The following is a 16,418-nucleotide window of genomic DNA, read 5'->3' on the forward strand; positions in this document are numbered from 1 at the left end:
GACTCGGCTTTCTCAAACATCCTGCTACCTGAGGTAGCAGGATGTTTGAGAAAGGGTCGCCGGTGATGTTTTCAGAAAGCAGCCAGAGTACAAGCGAGTCTATAAGCTTTGATGAGGTGCAGTCCCCAATTAAACTGACTATGGCGAATCACAGCACTAACACATCCATGACACTGCATTACCCAGATAATAATATGCTGAGTGTAACCCTACAGGCTATGAACCTAGTGATTCACTCATTCGCGGAGACCCTGAAAACATGTGAGCAAAAATGACTCGCTCAGGAGGAGACTCTACAAACAATTTTAGTTTGGCAATCCATGAGGCCCCTTCCTGAGGTGAGGCTGTTGGGGGAAATGCACCTAAAAGACGCCCTGAAGAGTGGTGCATTATCTGTGGAGTATCAAACTTCAAAAGTCAGAGATCGTAATCCTCCGGTCAAAAAGAGTGTGCAAGTAAAAGAAACCCAAGTATTAAGTTCTACGGTACCATGCATTGAGGATATTATTTACGCAGAAGCCCCTAGTGGCTTGGTCCAGGGTGCATTGGGAACGACAACTCCTGAACTTATGGTTGAGAAAGTAAGGGAGGCAGTGAATAAGCCAAAAACATTCACGATATTTACACTGGGGAGGCTAGTGGGGGAGAATGAGAAAAAAAGGAAAATGATTAAGAACAAACTCCCTAAAAATCAACAAACCCTGAAAAATATTGGTAAATCGTCTATAAAGCAATTTTTTAATGCCATTTCTTTGCCAAAACGTAATACGTTAATGGCATCTCAGGCGATTAAACAAAAATACCAACAGTTTGTGAGAGCAAAAAAAAAATCATTCCTTCAAATTTGTGCCTGTTCAAGCAATGGCGTACGCTCCGCTGGACGATTTAATGGAAGTTCTAAGCACAAAGAATGCAGAATGGGGGATATGGTAATTCCCTGTGAAACCCTGTAAAAACCCTGTAAGTGATGAGGGGGGTCAAAAATCAAGAAATTCATGGGAAAACAATAAGTGAGGAAGCATTGAGCAGGCAGAGATCCGAAATTAGGAAAGCGGTAGATGCCTACATGATAGGAATTGGTCCGCCAACTCTGTGCCCCCATATGTCAAAGCCTTTAAACTCTGCGGATAGTATCCCGAAGTTGCAGGGTAATATAACATAATATAATATATATGCTCTATATAAAAACTTTAATATAATCCTATTCGGAATGAAAAAGTATGGAGTAATGGCGAGTTATTTATTGGAATGTCCATCACAGATTGAACCTGCGGGAAACCCATGACATACTTTGTAAAAGGAAACTGTTGTTATATGAACAAGGCTATTGTAGATACTGCTGTTAGTTAGACCAACAAGAGTCTTTACAACATTTAATAGTGGAGTGTGAAGCACTAAGGGAAGTTCGGACAAGATGCTTTGATCATGTGATACATTTCCAGAACTGTATGAGTAGCGACCAAATGTGGCAAGTACTGTTCTCTAGTACACGTTCAAGGGTACATATAGCCATAGTGCAGTTTCTGCAGATGGTGTTACCAAGATTTAAAGATTTAAAGTTGAAAGTAATTTTTTGGTTTTTGTTGGCTTTTTGTGTGTTTTTGGTGTTTCTGTTGTTGTTGTTGGATTTTATATTCTGTATTGTAGGGGTGATATTGATATTAGTAGATGGAAAAGTGAAATTATGATGTAAATGTGTATTATGCAATTTGAAAAGTTGGTATGACAACTAAACCAAATTTTAAAAAAAACATGTCAGAATCATCGGATCTCAATTTACTTGTTACGTTTGTAAACTTTACTTTGTTTATCAGCAAGGTATTTAACATCCTTTTTCATCTATAAAAACAGCTTCATATCCTCTTTATTCCACTACCTCACCCTTTCCAGACCCTCTTTCAGCCACCAAATAACCCCAAAGGTGTTTTCCAGACTTTGTCCCCACCGCACAATCCGTGGACACCAACTGTTTCTAAAAATATGAAGCACCTCACGTTTTTCACCATCCAATCCGCAGACATGTATGATGAACGATGTCCAGGAAGTGAGTCCACGGCCGGACCCAGATATCACAAATTATGTTTTAACTACATTTTGGCCATTTCTGAAAACTGCTGGACTGATTTACAGCAAATTTACAAAAACACACTTTTCAGAGCAAACTGTAGCCCCTGGTGCAAATTCAAAAATCAGAATTATAGTGTTTTAGGGTGACATATATTTTTTGGGGTCAGCATGAATCCCATGGTAGGGGTATTTTAGGTGTTGCACACACATCATGGATATCTAAAAATACAGTCTGATAACTTGACAGAAACTGAGTTATGCACAAAAGTAAATAAAACTCTCCCCATTGGTAGCTGAACAGAACATTCAGGCTGAACAGGCTCAGGTAGATTCTAATATGGATGAATGCCAGAAACAAAATGGCTTCTGGACCAGATGTTAAAATAGATGACTCATTGTGAATTCAGAATATTCTTTGGAAGCAGTTCACCGAAGAAAAATATGTGGTGGGGTATGTTTAGAATTTCTTGGCAGGCAAGGTTGACAGTGATGGCTCATGCAGCCGACCAAAGGTCTGGGAAAACTACCAATTAGACAGAACTAGCAACACATATGCTAAGCTCATGACGTTTCCCACAGTGTAGCCTGCCAAGAGAAGTTGGCACATCTCAGCAATCAGATAAGGGCTGTTTTTTGGCAGGCGATAAAGGATTTATAATAAGTTCCTACTGAAACTCACAGAAGTTTAATATGCCTATGTAATAGTCAAATACTGCTTGCCAAAATAAGTCGTGTGGGCTTGGTGAGTGGCAGTTAAGTCAGCCAATAATAAGGCAAGTAGGAGTTTGCTTTTAGTTTTAGGGACCAATCAGTGTGCATTGTGCAATAATATGTAAAGTTGCAACAGCCTGAAAAAGGTATAAAGGCAGCTTGTTTTGAGAGCCCAGTGCTTCTGTTTCTGATGTCCTGTGAAGATGTATTAAAGATGCCTCCTTGTCCAGTGTCCTGTCTCCACTGCCTGATGCACAGATGTCAAAGTTTATGAAGGGCTGCGCCATCCAGTTAATGAGTAACATACTCACAAGTACACATGAAATTTAAAATTAATTGAATAGAACAGCCAGTGCTAATGTGGGTAGAATGAGACACCAAACCAGGAGTAAGCACTGAATAAAGTGCAAAGTGCATGTTCATATAATTAAGTACACACTAATAATTAATGATGAATGTTTCATCATAAACTGGAAAATGACAGTATAATCAAATTATATAAGTATTTCTCCGAAATATTGCACATCAATAGGTAGGTGAAAGCAGCACACTCAAATATAAAGTGCATAGTGCCAGAACTGCCAAAGACTAACACTAAAACTGGAAACGCCAACCTTACTAAAATCACTTGCATATAGCAATGGTTGTTGAACACATAGCAATGAGCCGCTTAAAATAATATGAAAAATGTAGTACTAAATGGTAATCAAAATGCACAAATAGTGAAGTAAATTCCACCAACTGTTGGAGCTCACCCATTGGTGCAGGTGTAATCCACACAAATAAACCACACAACAATGCAATTAAATGAGAAATTAAAAACACTTTTCAAGCATTGCAAGGTAAGAATAACATGTCAGACACCAATGAATGCTTAGAGTTCCTCATCAGTGTTGTGTCCCAAAGGAACTTTAGTTTGGAAGTCCAGAATTGTTCTGGTTTGAAGTTGTCTCAATTCCAGGGTCACGTAACCCCTCCCCGGGTGTTTGATGATATGAGTCACACCAGAAAATGAAAGGTTATCCAATGATCCATTGTGATGTTCATGAACATGTTTTACAATTGGATAGGAAAGGTTATCATGCTTAATTGCTTGAATGTGCTGCAATGTCCCACATTTTAGTTTACAAGTAGTACTGCCAACATTCCATTTGCCACAATGTCAACTTATAACATAAACAACAAATTCAGTATTGCAATTGATGTTAAAACATATGGAATAGGTAGTACCAACAGCAGGATGTTTAAATGCAGATAGAGGAACAGCAAACTGACATACCTTGCATTTCTGGCATTTAAAAATCCCTGTGTGCGTAGTGCGAGTGAAGTATCTTGGGAGCCAATAGTGTATGGGAGCGAGGGGTCCTCAGGCCCCCTCGCGTCGTACGCTCCACAGTACAAGGCTTGGACCACGTGCCTCCGGTAGTGGGATTGCCCCTTGCCCTCATGTAAAGTTAACCACGGTTGACTGCTACATAGATGGGACTACTGAGCAAGACACGGGGCATCCATCTTTTGTGCCCCCTTTCGACTCCATCTTGGGTAAACAGGCCTCACTGCGATAGTACAGCAATGGTCAGCTCCCCTTCCACCGCAGCAGCCAAGGACAGAGACACACACACAAGGCGCGCAGTCAGCTGGCTGGCCCCCATCCTTGCACTCCCCCTGCGAAGGAAAGCTCTGCGCTTCCATTCTCACGCTGAAGCTGGAGAAAGTTGCAACGATCAATATGCTACAGTTTTCTTCCTCTGAGATCACTGTTCGTCTGAGAACCGGCATGTGAACCAGGATGAGCTAAGCACTTTCTGCTCAATTCATCCTCATAAACGTGCAAGTCACCGACCTCCATTAGAACAATTTATTGCCATCCTGACCCTGCACCCCCTGTAAGGTATTTCTTTCAAGTGCCAGACCTTCACCTGTGCTGCGAAATCCACCCAATACACACCTTACTAACCTTAAGCATTTTTACTACTATCTATGCTTTTACTTGTACTAATGAGTTTGAAACCTAGGAAAAGATGCGAAACACAGCCTGATTCTTCTACATGCACAATAAGGTCAAGGCCTCCAATTAAAGCCACGAATGGCCCAATTGTACTGACAATAATCATTGTGTGTGACTTATGTAGAAATGTGACAAGTAGCATAAATTGTTTTAAATAATTTGTTATTTAGTGTGTAACATATTAGCTTAGGTAGTGACCACAGTGACCGGACCCTGACCTGCATGGAGCACAAGATGTTTGACGTCCATCATCTCGTCAGCCACTCAGCCAACCAGGAGGAAGAGATGCCACCCACACAGCACCACACCGACTGGCCAATCGGGTCCATTTAGCATTTTTTGTTAGAGTTACTTTAACTAATATAAATATAAGTGTGATGTAATGAGGGGCTAGAGGTTTTTTTTGGGGTTATTTCTTAGCTGGAGAAATAAACCATCCTTTGAACTCTTGCAGCCGGGTCTCAGTGCCTCTTTCCCCGACAAGGGGTTGTGTCTGCTATTTTATTTTCTCTCACACGTAGTAAGCCGTGGAAAGGCACCTACAATAGGAATGCATGCAGGACTCAGGTAAAGCTCAGGACACCAGCAGGTACAAAATGTAGGCTCTTTATTACTTACAGATAAACGTAAGAAGATACAAGCAGGAGAGATAGGCATGCACATCTTCTCCTGTTGGGCTCCCATGCCGCAGTCCCCAACTGCCACTACTGGAACCCCAATGTCCCTGCCAGCTCAAAATTCCATTCACTCTCTCACCATTCTACAAACTATTGCACACACACAAATCAGATGGAAATCACTACACACCTCCCTTCCTAGAAGGAAACAAACAATATCAACATCAACAACTCCACTCTAAGAGAAGCTCTCTCTAACTGAACGCAAAGCAGATATGACAGGAAGATAAACATGTTGAGAAATTAAACACCCTTTTGCCCCAACCTGCCACGTTTCAGCCTCAGGTCTGTCACACCCGAGAACATAACACCCACAAGAGGACAAATATGTCCCTAAAGGACACCACCTACGTCTAACATTTGCAACCTTCCTAATACAAAAAACCTTGCTCTTTCCGCCTGGGTGTGCCAGCCCAAGACCTAGGACTGCCACTCCTTGTACAGCCTCACTCCATAGCAAAGACTTCACTTCAACTCTGCTACTAAGAGCAACCATTCCCGCATTCAGACTTCCTGTTAAATCAGCCACAAAACACACAAGCCAATCAAACTAGCATGTACCTCTGTGACAACCACTGACCACTAAACCACTAATCCCTAACACACCTGAACCATGCTTGACACACCTAAAATATCCAACATCACCTTCTCTCCTAAAAGGAAAACAATAAAAAGTTAGGAATATGATAGGAAAGTGACAAAATACACAAAGAACACACAGAACACATGCAACTGCGAGAGAGTGGTGTGCCATAGTGCACACGAACAGAGGTAGGCCACACCATCTGCCTGTGTGATGCATTTAACCTAATGCAACTACAAAATATAAAGTGCTAGAACATTACACACATATGGCATAGCTACCCCCATAAATGTGCACCAAGATAGTAAGAAATGAACATAGTTTGTAAATCCTCATACTCCAAACATCTCTTATAGGTTCTCTGTATTACCTTGAATCTCCATGCTCTGGTATGCCTCATACATCAAGGGCTAACAGTGTCACAATGGCCAAACATAAATCACGTCATTCCTTAAGGACTCAGTAGATTTACAAGTCACATGTCACACCTCAACAACTACACCAAAATTGCAAAGCTGCTAAATAATCCACTAACTGGTAGTTAACTGCACACTATGTGCTTTGCTTGAGAATCCATCTCCCAAGAAAAACTCTAGCTAGATGGAGGATTGATTCTCCTACTCACAGCAAAACTAAGTGCTTAAACCTCCACATCCTAAAACTCGAACTCTAACACACAACGTGCCAATACCAATTACGCTATGCACGCTATGTGCATCTACTTCAAAATGTATAATGCACCTATACCTAAACATACTCTCACAAGTGCTAAACACCTAGTGTTCTCTGACACTAATCACTGCCCTACATAGTGCACTCTTTCGCTCATCACCACACTGCATTGAACAAACGTTACTTCCTTACCGCAACCATCATAGTATATGCCTATGGTTGAAGGGCACACACTGCCAACTGAACAATAACCTCCATATGATCTAAGCATTCTAGAAAAAGTAATATTCTGCACTGTAAGTGAATGGTGACTTTTCTTAAAACAAATTAGCTATTGTTAGGAAGACATAGTATCAAAGAAAGACAGACACAAGTGATCAAAGTTTAAGGGTGTTTCTCGAACTTTATCAGGGGTGTGAAAAACACCTATCTAAACATAAATCGAAGATGGGAGCAAGCTACAACCATCAAATAATCGAACACCCTATCCTAGTCATGTGGTCAAAATAAAGATGGCCTATACTAAAAAAAACTATTGTCAAACCTTACTCTGTATAACAAAAACTGTGTGGGATAATGTTCACAAAAAGAAAAAAGTGTTCACAAAGTAAGTCAGGATGTTAAGGCCATTGACCACCCTTCACCACACTTTTAGCACGGGACAGGGCTGGTCACTTGAGCACAGCACACCCATGGGCTTCTTTGGGATGAGGTCACAGTTCATTTTACCGACATCAGGGCCTTCTGTGCCCAAGTCTCTTTCGTGCAAAGTCCTGATGCACCAAAACAACAAAGAAACGTTATTTGCCAAAAGACCCTCAAATCGGTAGTTTACTCATCGCCCGGCTTCCCCCTCTGCCGGGCTCAGCTAGTCTCACATCCTTCTTTCACAATTAGCCTCCCTCAGTTGGGTTCAGACCAACTTTAATTTGCAGGCATCCCTCAATCGGGTTCATATTTGCCAACACAACATCTTCACGGGAGAGTTTTACTGTTCATCCCCAGATCCCCCTCTTCTGGGCTCAGATCCCCTTTTCAACCAATTAGTCCCCCTTTTGCGGGCTCAGACCAATTTCAAGTTGTAGGCATCCCTCAGTCGGGTTCACGTTTGCCACAACAATATCTTAATAGGTGAGTTTTACTATTCACCCTGGATCCCCCTATTATGGCTCAGATCCCCTTCTCAACCAATTAGTCCCCCTCTTCCGGGCTCAGACCAATTTCAGTTCTTAGGCAATCAAATCTTTCAAATGTGGACAGGATTTAACTTAACCCACTGCAGGACCACTTTTATTTCACTGTTCAATAATTACATGCTAGGGGTACCAAACAGTGGCCTTCGAGTGAGCATCCACATGGCGCCAGACCACTCTGTATCTGCTACTTAACTGGGTTTTCTTAAAGTTCAATCGCATACAAGTTCTTTGTTCATACCATGTTGCCGCTTGCAACCTTGAGTATAACACAGTCCAGTCTGCTATCAGTTTCTCCCAACTCACCGGCTGTGCTGAACTCATTGGCGTTGCATTACTGTCGAAGTCAAGGACAGTACTGAAGAGGGATGGTCCCTTTCCCTGATTCCCTTATAAACTATGGCCAATGACGTCACGACCTAAGAACCCACCATGGGATGAGTTTGACCCTCTCACTGTGGCCCCGGATGTCAAGATCCACCATGGCCACGCCTCCTCAAGCCAGCTTCACCCCACACAAAGCATGTGGTGGAACACCAAGTGGAGCTGAGACCAACCATATGGACCAACTCGATAAATGTCACCAACCAATACCATCATCATTAGAGATGACATGACGACATAGCCACGACGGACAAGAAGACACGTGCGGCCAAGCACCTGGATCAGACGCACACCAACCCACACGAAGAACATACTCAGTGCGATGACGTAGAGGACCGCGCACACTCACAGACATGCACCATTGTTATTTTTCACATAGGCCAACTACCGCACCGCAGAAACGCAAGACGCCAGAAGAGCTTGTGTATATGCTTGCAGACACTTCATGCTACTAAAACCCTGAAGATAACACCCTGTGATGGACTAATGTATAAGGACCCAATTTGGCACCTCGCGACCCTCGCCTTACGCGATGTATGCCGCCACCCAAGATTAGGATACGGTAGGCTGCAGACCAGAGTCCTCAGGCTGCAGCAGCTCAGACAGAGCTGCAAGGTGCTGTTAATGCAGAACAACCCTGACGGGAGCCCCCACAGCCAAGGCTGCGAAGTTGGAATTGACATGCCGCGCTCTCGGCGCCAATGTCACACCTGCCACTGCTAAACACTCCTCGGAGCAGAAATACAAATCAAATCCCCGTAATTCTGCCTCTGCCACGGTCTTTCAATACGTGACCAGGCCGACCAGATATGATGCCAAGCTCCAAGGACTAGAGCAGCTCTGGGGTCTCACATCTGGGACCCAGGCTGCAACAACAAAGTTACAAGTTGTACACCGGCGGCGATGGGAAAGGATCACCCAACAGCCATTAGCAAGACTTATCCATTGTCCGCCACTGACACATAGTCCCACATTGTTGCCAGCACCAGGTACATCTCAAGCTTGGAACGACAATCGTCCCAGGCTTGGGGGCTCGCAGATGAACCAATCAGAACACAGGGGGCTAATCACTGACGACACCATAATCCAACCAATCACTAACTTTCTTCATGTAACAATTTTCATGTAACCATTCTTAGGGACGACCCAAGCGTACCACCTGACCTCTTCTCAACCACTAATATTTCCTTCTATACTGATCTGTACTGGCTCTACCACTCGGGGAACCAACCTTGGGTTGTGTTAGGTTTGGGGGCAAGTTTTCCCAGGTGACGCACATTGCAGCGTCACCCAGATAGAAAAAGAGCCTGCAAGCCCATCTTCAATGAGAATTTCCTTGGGTACCTATGCTCTGAGTACCTGTCGCTGTCTGTTTTTATGCAATAAAGAGCAGTAACTCTTTGCTCTTGTGTGTGCCTCATACTTCTTTGGGACACGGGATGAGTTGGGGGCTCCCCCCCCGGAGGTCCACGGACGGCCCTGCCGACCCGCAGGAAATTACCCCGACAGTACCACAGTGGCATTCAATTCTACCTGCCTTGGCTATCAATGCGTGAGGGCCCTGTGTACTTTAACACACACTACACAGCTCGTTAGCTGGAATTTCTGGTCTTATGTTTCTTTTCCTTGAGACTTCTTGAAATTTGCAATCCTTTATTGAAAAGGATCAGGGTAACTCCCTCCTTGTCATCCTCTCTGGTCTCGCTGCCTTTCTCATTGGTTTAAACTGCCATCCAGGAATAGCAGCTTCCTCTTGCGTTTTGCCTGCACAGAATGTGCTTTCATGCTCTGCCTTTCATCCATGTGGGGAAGTGTGATGGAAGTCAAGTGTGTGTAATTATCAGTAATTGCCTGACACTGCCTGACCCTTGGGTTGGGACATGTCATTTATACAGCTCTGGTGTTAGTCTGTTGTCGCTCACGATTAACTGTGAGAAAGTGTTTGCATCGGGAAAGGGGGGTTGAGTTTCTAAGTATCCAACCTGGTAGGACCCCACATCCATGTGATCCACCCACATTGATCCACCCCCAGGCATTGGATCCAATAGCGATGGCTGTGTCCTGGCCACCTGGATGACAGATACCCAGGGACCAGCGGGTGAGACACCTTCAAACTATGCATTCAATTAAATTGCATTTAATTAAACTACTAGTGCATTTCTCTGCATTCACCCACCTCTAATTTTCAAACACGCTTGCTAAACACTGACTGTCAATTCTGCATTCACCACTGCTAAATATATATATATATGCATATTGTTCTAAATTTTTAACATCACACACTTTTTAACATCTGCTTAATACTATGAGCACACACTTATGTTTAAATCATCTTCTGCACACTCAAAATGCTATGGCTTTTTGCTCCAACATGGTAAAACATTTACACAATACATATGTAACCGTGAGTGTGTCATTTCATTTTCATATCTCCTGGTGAAAATGCCTGCTACATTTCTCATTCCCATTCCTTAAAATGCATGTAGATCTCTTCCCGTGAACTATTTCTAAACCATAGTCAGCATTTCCAAAATTAGCATCTCCTCATCTAACAGCAGCCCGGCCTGCCATTAATAGAAGAGATTAATCAGCATCAGCTCCTAGTCATGCTAGCAGACGCTGCGAGAAATACAAATAGGAAGAATCATTCTAATTCAAGCTGCTTCCGGTGTCACGTCCGAAAAAATCAATCAAGACTGTCAAAACTCCGACTGCGGCTACGCCACAAAATACCTTCATTTTTTTTCTTTTCCTCAGCTTCGAACATTAGGACGACAGCACAGTTATTTCAATAACTTAAGCAAATGACAACCTTACGCCGTAACTGCACACACAGGAAACCAGCACTGTAAAAATGCCCTCAGATGCCGGTAAGCGTTTTCTTCTTCCTGACTCCGCGACATGGGGCCCGTCCAGTGGCGTCGACAGGAGTCAAATTTAGGAGAGGCACAGGGGGGGCCAAAGACAAAAGTAGGAGGAGCACAGACAAAAGTAGGGGGAGAACATGGTCACTGCTCGTCTTAGGTAGGGGGGGCACAAGATGGGGCACAGGGTTTCACAGGCGGGGCCCCGGCCCCCCTAGGGATCCCCATAGCGATGCCACTGGGCCTGACACTTCTTCTTCTGCTTCCACAGCCTTCAAAACAAAGGTACTTGACATCACCATGCTCTCTCAGCGTGATTGCCCAAAATGGCATATGAGCAAAAAGAAGAAACGCCAGAACCAAGCCTGCAGAGCATTCTGATCACTCGCCATACCCGCAGGTTCACATGGTGACGTCACTAGTAGCTTCACTGCTACTGAGCTCGATGGAGCTCCTGGGGTCCGATAGCCCTAACAGACGTCTGCCAAGACACTAACTGGACGCTCTTCCCGTACAGCGCTGTTGTTCTGTGCTCAGTGCGAACTGACTGGAAAACACTGTCATTTAGCACTATCTGAAATGTTGTCAGGCCTCGTAACATAGTCACTTGTTTAGTTCCTCCGCTCCCTTTCTGCACCCCTCTCCCTCACCTATTGTTTTTCTCCGGCTCTACCAGAAATGTTGTCATGCCTAGTACAGTAGTCGCCTGTTTGTTTCCATTTCCATCCGACTCTCCCCCTCCCTTCCTTATCTATGTCTTAGCTCTTGCACTATCTGAAATGTCGTCAGGCCGAGTACGATAGTTAATTTCACATCCTTACTGGTCATGGCCTGCAAGAATGTCATTGTATTTTCATTGTTTCCTCCCTTGCCTTGAAGCGCTTTGAAACACATTGTGTATAGGCGCTATATAAATAAACTATCATATCATAACTATCATACCTTTCTAACCCTTTCGCAACTGGTTCGCATTCGTCCACAACACTCCCTTACACGTCTCCTCAGATCAGCAGTGGGGGCTCTGTAAAAGTGGCCTTCCAACAACCTCTGCCCAAGTGCTGTCTCCTCATCTCCTTGCCCCATATATATACACACTGCCCCAGCCTATCTCCATGCATGTCAATAGACAAATGGGACTTGCTCCAGCCTCTGCTTCAGCAGTAGGTTCACCAAACACAATCATCTGACTACTGCTTCGCTCCAGCAGCCCAACTGCTTTTCAGCTCTCCAGCTGCCATTCCGCTCCATTCCTCATGGACCCTATAATCTTGGGAACCAGTAGGAATGCAGGCAGGGCTCAGCTAAAGCTCAGGACACCAGTAGGTACAAAAGGCAGGTTCTTTATTAGTTACAGGTCAAAGTAAGAAGATACAAGCAGGAGAGATAGGAATGCACATCTTATCAGGTTGGGCCCCCATGCTGCAGTCCCCAACGGCCACTGCTGGAACCCAAAGGTCCCTGCCAGCTCGACATTTCATTCACTCACTCACCATTCCACAAGCTATTTCACACACAGAGATAAGATGGAAATCACTACAGCAAGCTGCAAAACAGATGTAACAAAGGGCAGAAAACTCAAAACAAGTTTGTCCCTACGTGAGGGAGGCCTACAGAAAATGATACAAGGGCAACAAGACAAGACAGTTGACAAATCCTTACCTGCTTTTAGTACAAGCCAATGTTTGTAAACTATGTCACCTATCTGATGTGACACTGGCCAAACAGTAAAGACAAGTCTAATATCCTTCTCAGCTTCCATAGCAGATTTTTTAGGTCTATTGAGTAACGTATCTCAATTGCGATCAGGAGCATTCATGAAGGCTCTCTCAATCACTTTTTTGGAATAACCTTGTGATACAAAACTAGAGGCTGCCACTGTGCATTTGTATAAACATTTTCCAAATCTGAACAATTGCGACATAACCGCACAAATTCACCATAAGGGTTGCTATTAATACAGGTAGTCAGATTATTGCTAGTGGCATGAGCGGTGGGTTTTGCGATAAACAGTAGTTTGCAAACCACTACAACTAATTTGAACTTCGATAAATACCAATTCTTTAGTACCATGAGATTCAGTAGAATGTAAATTGTGTAAATTGTAGTCATTACAGTTTAGGACCTTCACAAAATCCATCCAATCGCTCTCGCCACCCTTCCAAATAATAAAAAAATCATCAATATAACGAAGCCAAGAACAAATCTTGTCTGTGGAAATTTCAATCTCAGGAGACCAAATTGAAGTACATTCTCAATAACCCATTGTGAGGTCGGCATATGGTGGGGCAAAGGAAGCCTCCATTGCACTCCCTCTCACCTGTTGATAGAAGGAATCATCAAATAAAAAATAATTATGATTTAGACAATATTAAATCATCTCCATCAACATTTCCGTGTGACCAAGATAGTTGAGAGATCTCATGCCCAAGAAAAATGTACAAGCCCCAAAACCTACATCATGGTCTTTAGAAGAGTAGAGAGATACTACATCTAAATCTGCCAACAACATATCCTATTCCTATTGGGATATCCTATTCCCATGGGATTCCATTTATGTGTTGAAGAAAATCATTCGTATTCATTTAGAAAGAGGGCAAAGTGTACACCAACGGATTCAAGGTCTCATTCACAAATGTTGCCACATTTTCAAGAAGAAAAGCAGAAAGAGTGTCAAACTAACCCAACCCATTAACACCCTTCCCATTAATTTGTCAAACTGACAAAGGCTTCCAGGCAGACGAACAACAGCTGAGAAGAAGGAGGTTATCCTAGCATATAGTTTGCATTATCATTGTGGGCTGAAGGTTGCGACTGCAATTGCTGTCAACTGACACAGAGAGGTTTCCCATGATAACAGCATAGAGATCTCGCCCATACTCAAAGTGACTATATCTGTTAAGTGAGGTGTACACAGGGGTGAATGCATTTTGAGACAGCCAGAGAGATGTTTTTTCATGCAAAGAATTCTACAAACTTTAAATGATGTCCAGAGAAGTTACAGCATTCCAGCCGACGACCGCGGAAGGGCAGGAACCCCCACCACCCTGCCTGCCTGCCATCCCGCTCTGGATGTGCAATGGCAGCAAAAGATGACCCCGTGCCCATCCCACCAGACGGCATATTAAGAAGCAATCTCAATCTGCGTCCCCGCATGCTGTGGTGAATAAAGCGCTGACGCGGAGGTAACGCATCTTTATCATTACTGCACGCATTAGCTGCCCATTCCAAGTTGCACGGCCTGGTAGCACAGAGCTACCACCACGCTCGCCCCTGCTGTTTGGCCGCCCCATACCCTTTTGACTACACGACTGCAACCAGAGGCTGAAGCTGCGTTCCCAAGGGCCGCAAACTAAGGGCCCTGTCTGCAGCTGTCCGCAAATGGCTGCCATCCATCCTGCAGGACATGCTATTGCCATCGTAAGTACTGCTATCGATCTCATGTGCCTGCTCGCGTATGCTCTGATTATGGCCTAACATGGACTTCTTCAATAACCCAGAGTGGCACTCTCGATGCCCCATACTAGACGCACTAAGTCCTTTGTATCGCCTATTTGATTGTTCGACCACTATTGCTTAAGGCCTATAGCCTATGTCCACTATATCATACACTTTGCTGCCGATTTATCATGAATGCAATATTTGATTTCTATATTATATGACCTAGCACTACTCCTCAACTATATTAGCTCAACTGCTATTAATGAGCTTATCGCGCACTATCACACCCGCGCCCCTTGTGTTTACCTATCGCTGTCAATACCACAGCATTATACCGCTGGCCTAGTTATCTTTACATTTGCCTTGGTCTACTAGTCACCTACACTGAAATATTATAGCTTGAAGTCTACTGCACTCCAGACTGTGCGTTGGCACTACCTTCCTCAGCCTTTACCTGCTTAATCCTTCTAGGTACTAGAGACTATACATTGTCACTCCCTGGCCTTCGAAAATACTGCCTTTATGACAAATGCTAAAGTCCGATTGAAACGTGCTTTTAAATCATGTATTACTGCTGCCTCCTAGGTTAACTACTAATGCAAAATCTAAAGGTGTTGCTATCTTTGCTTGTAATTGCCGCTCCTTAGGTAAACTGCCAAAATCGATTCTAGATGTGTTTTACCCTGCATTAGGAACTATTGTTTCATAGGTAAACCGCAAAAGTCAAATCTAGATGTGTTTTTACCCTGCATTTGGAACTATTGTTTCATAGGTAAACCGCAAAAGTCGACTCTAGATGTGTTTTTACCCTGCATTAGGAACTATTGTTTCATAGGTAAACTGCCAAAGTCGAATCTAGATGTGTCTTTATATGCGCTCTTGACTTGCTGATACTTTAGACGACCCCACTGCCATAATTTAACTCAGGTGTGCAACAATCTGTATGCTATCTGCCAGCAGTCACAGTACATTACTGTTACTCTGTATACACCCACAATGCATTTCCCATTACTTTACACTGCTCTACTTCGATCCCTACTATTTATCATAAATTTAGATCTGTCAAATTTGCTCCCAAATTCGCTCCTACTCATGCCAATGATTAATCCCCACAAGCTAACCAATATGATTACAACTCCTTGCACTGTTCTACAAAGGAACCTTAAACTCCGTGCCAGACTTCCAAGGCTCTATGACCCTCTACCCAAATCATTGCCTAGCAATGCTAGGGCTAACCCTGACCGTACTAGCCCCTCTCAACATCCTCTTCAACTCAACAGCAGACTCTTCTGAGAGCCTATCCTCACCCAGAAAGTTGCCCTCAAAACTCAGTCACCACCGGCGAAACTTGCACAATCTGGAATTAAGGGTGCACTCATAAATGCTCGCTCTATGGTAGCCCATGCAATAGAACTAGCTGACATACTGTACAATGAAGATTTAGACTTCCTAGCCATTACTGAATCCTGGCTTCACCCAGCAGCTGGACCTGCAATTACGCTAGCCCTACCAGATAACTATACATTACTAAGACTTGACCTACTCTAGTACTACTTCTCGAGGCAGAAGCCTTGCTATAATAGCTAAATCTAAACTCACTCTGAAATGCTCTCCATCCCTCAACTTAGGGTCCTGTGAATCCTTAACTGCTAAATTAACGTTATCCAACACATAATCTATATCTATCTATCTCATATACCGACCTCCAGGCTAGGATCCTTTGAGGAAGACCTCACTACCATCATCTCGAATAATCTCAAGAACTCATCCCAAAGCATCTTACTAGTTGACCTCAACCTTGGACTTAACGACCCTACAGAT

The sequence above is a fragment of the Ambystoma mexicanum genome, chromosome 4q (genome assembly GCF_040938575.1).
Source record: "Ambystoma mexicanum isolate Mex_15411 chromosome 4q, UKY_AmexF1_1, whole genome shotgun sequence".
NCBI lineage: Eukaryota > Metazoa > Chordata > Amphibia > Caudata > Ambystomatidae > Ambystoma > Ambystoma mexicanum.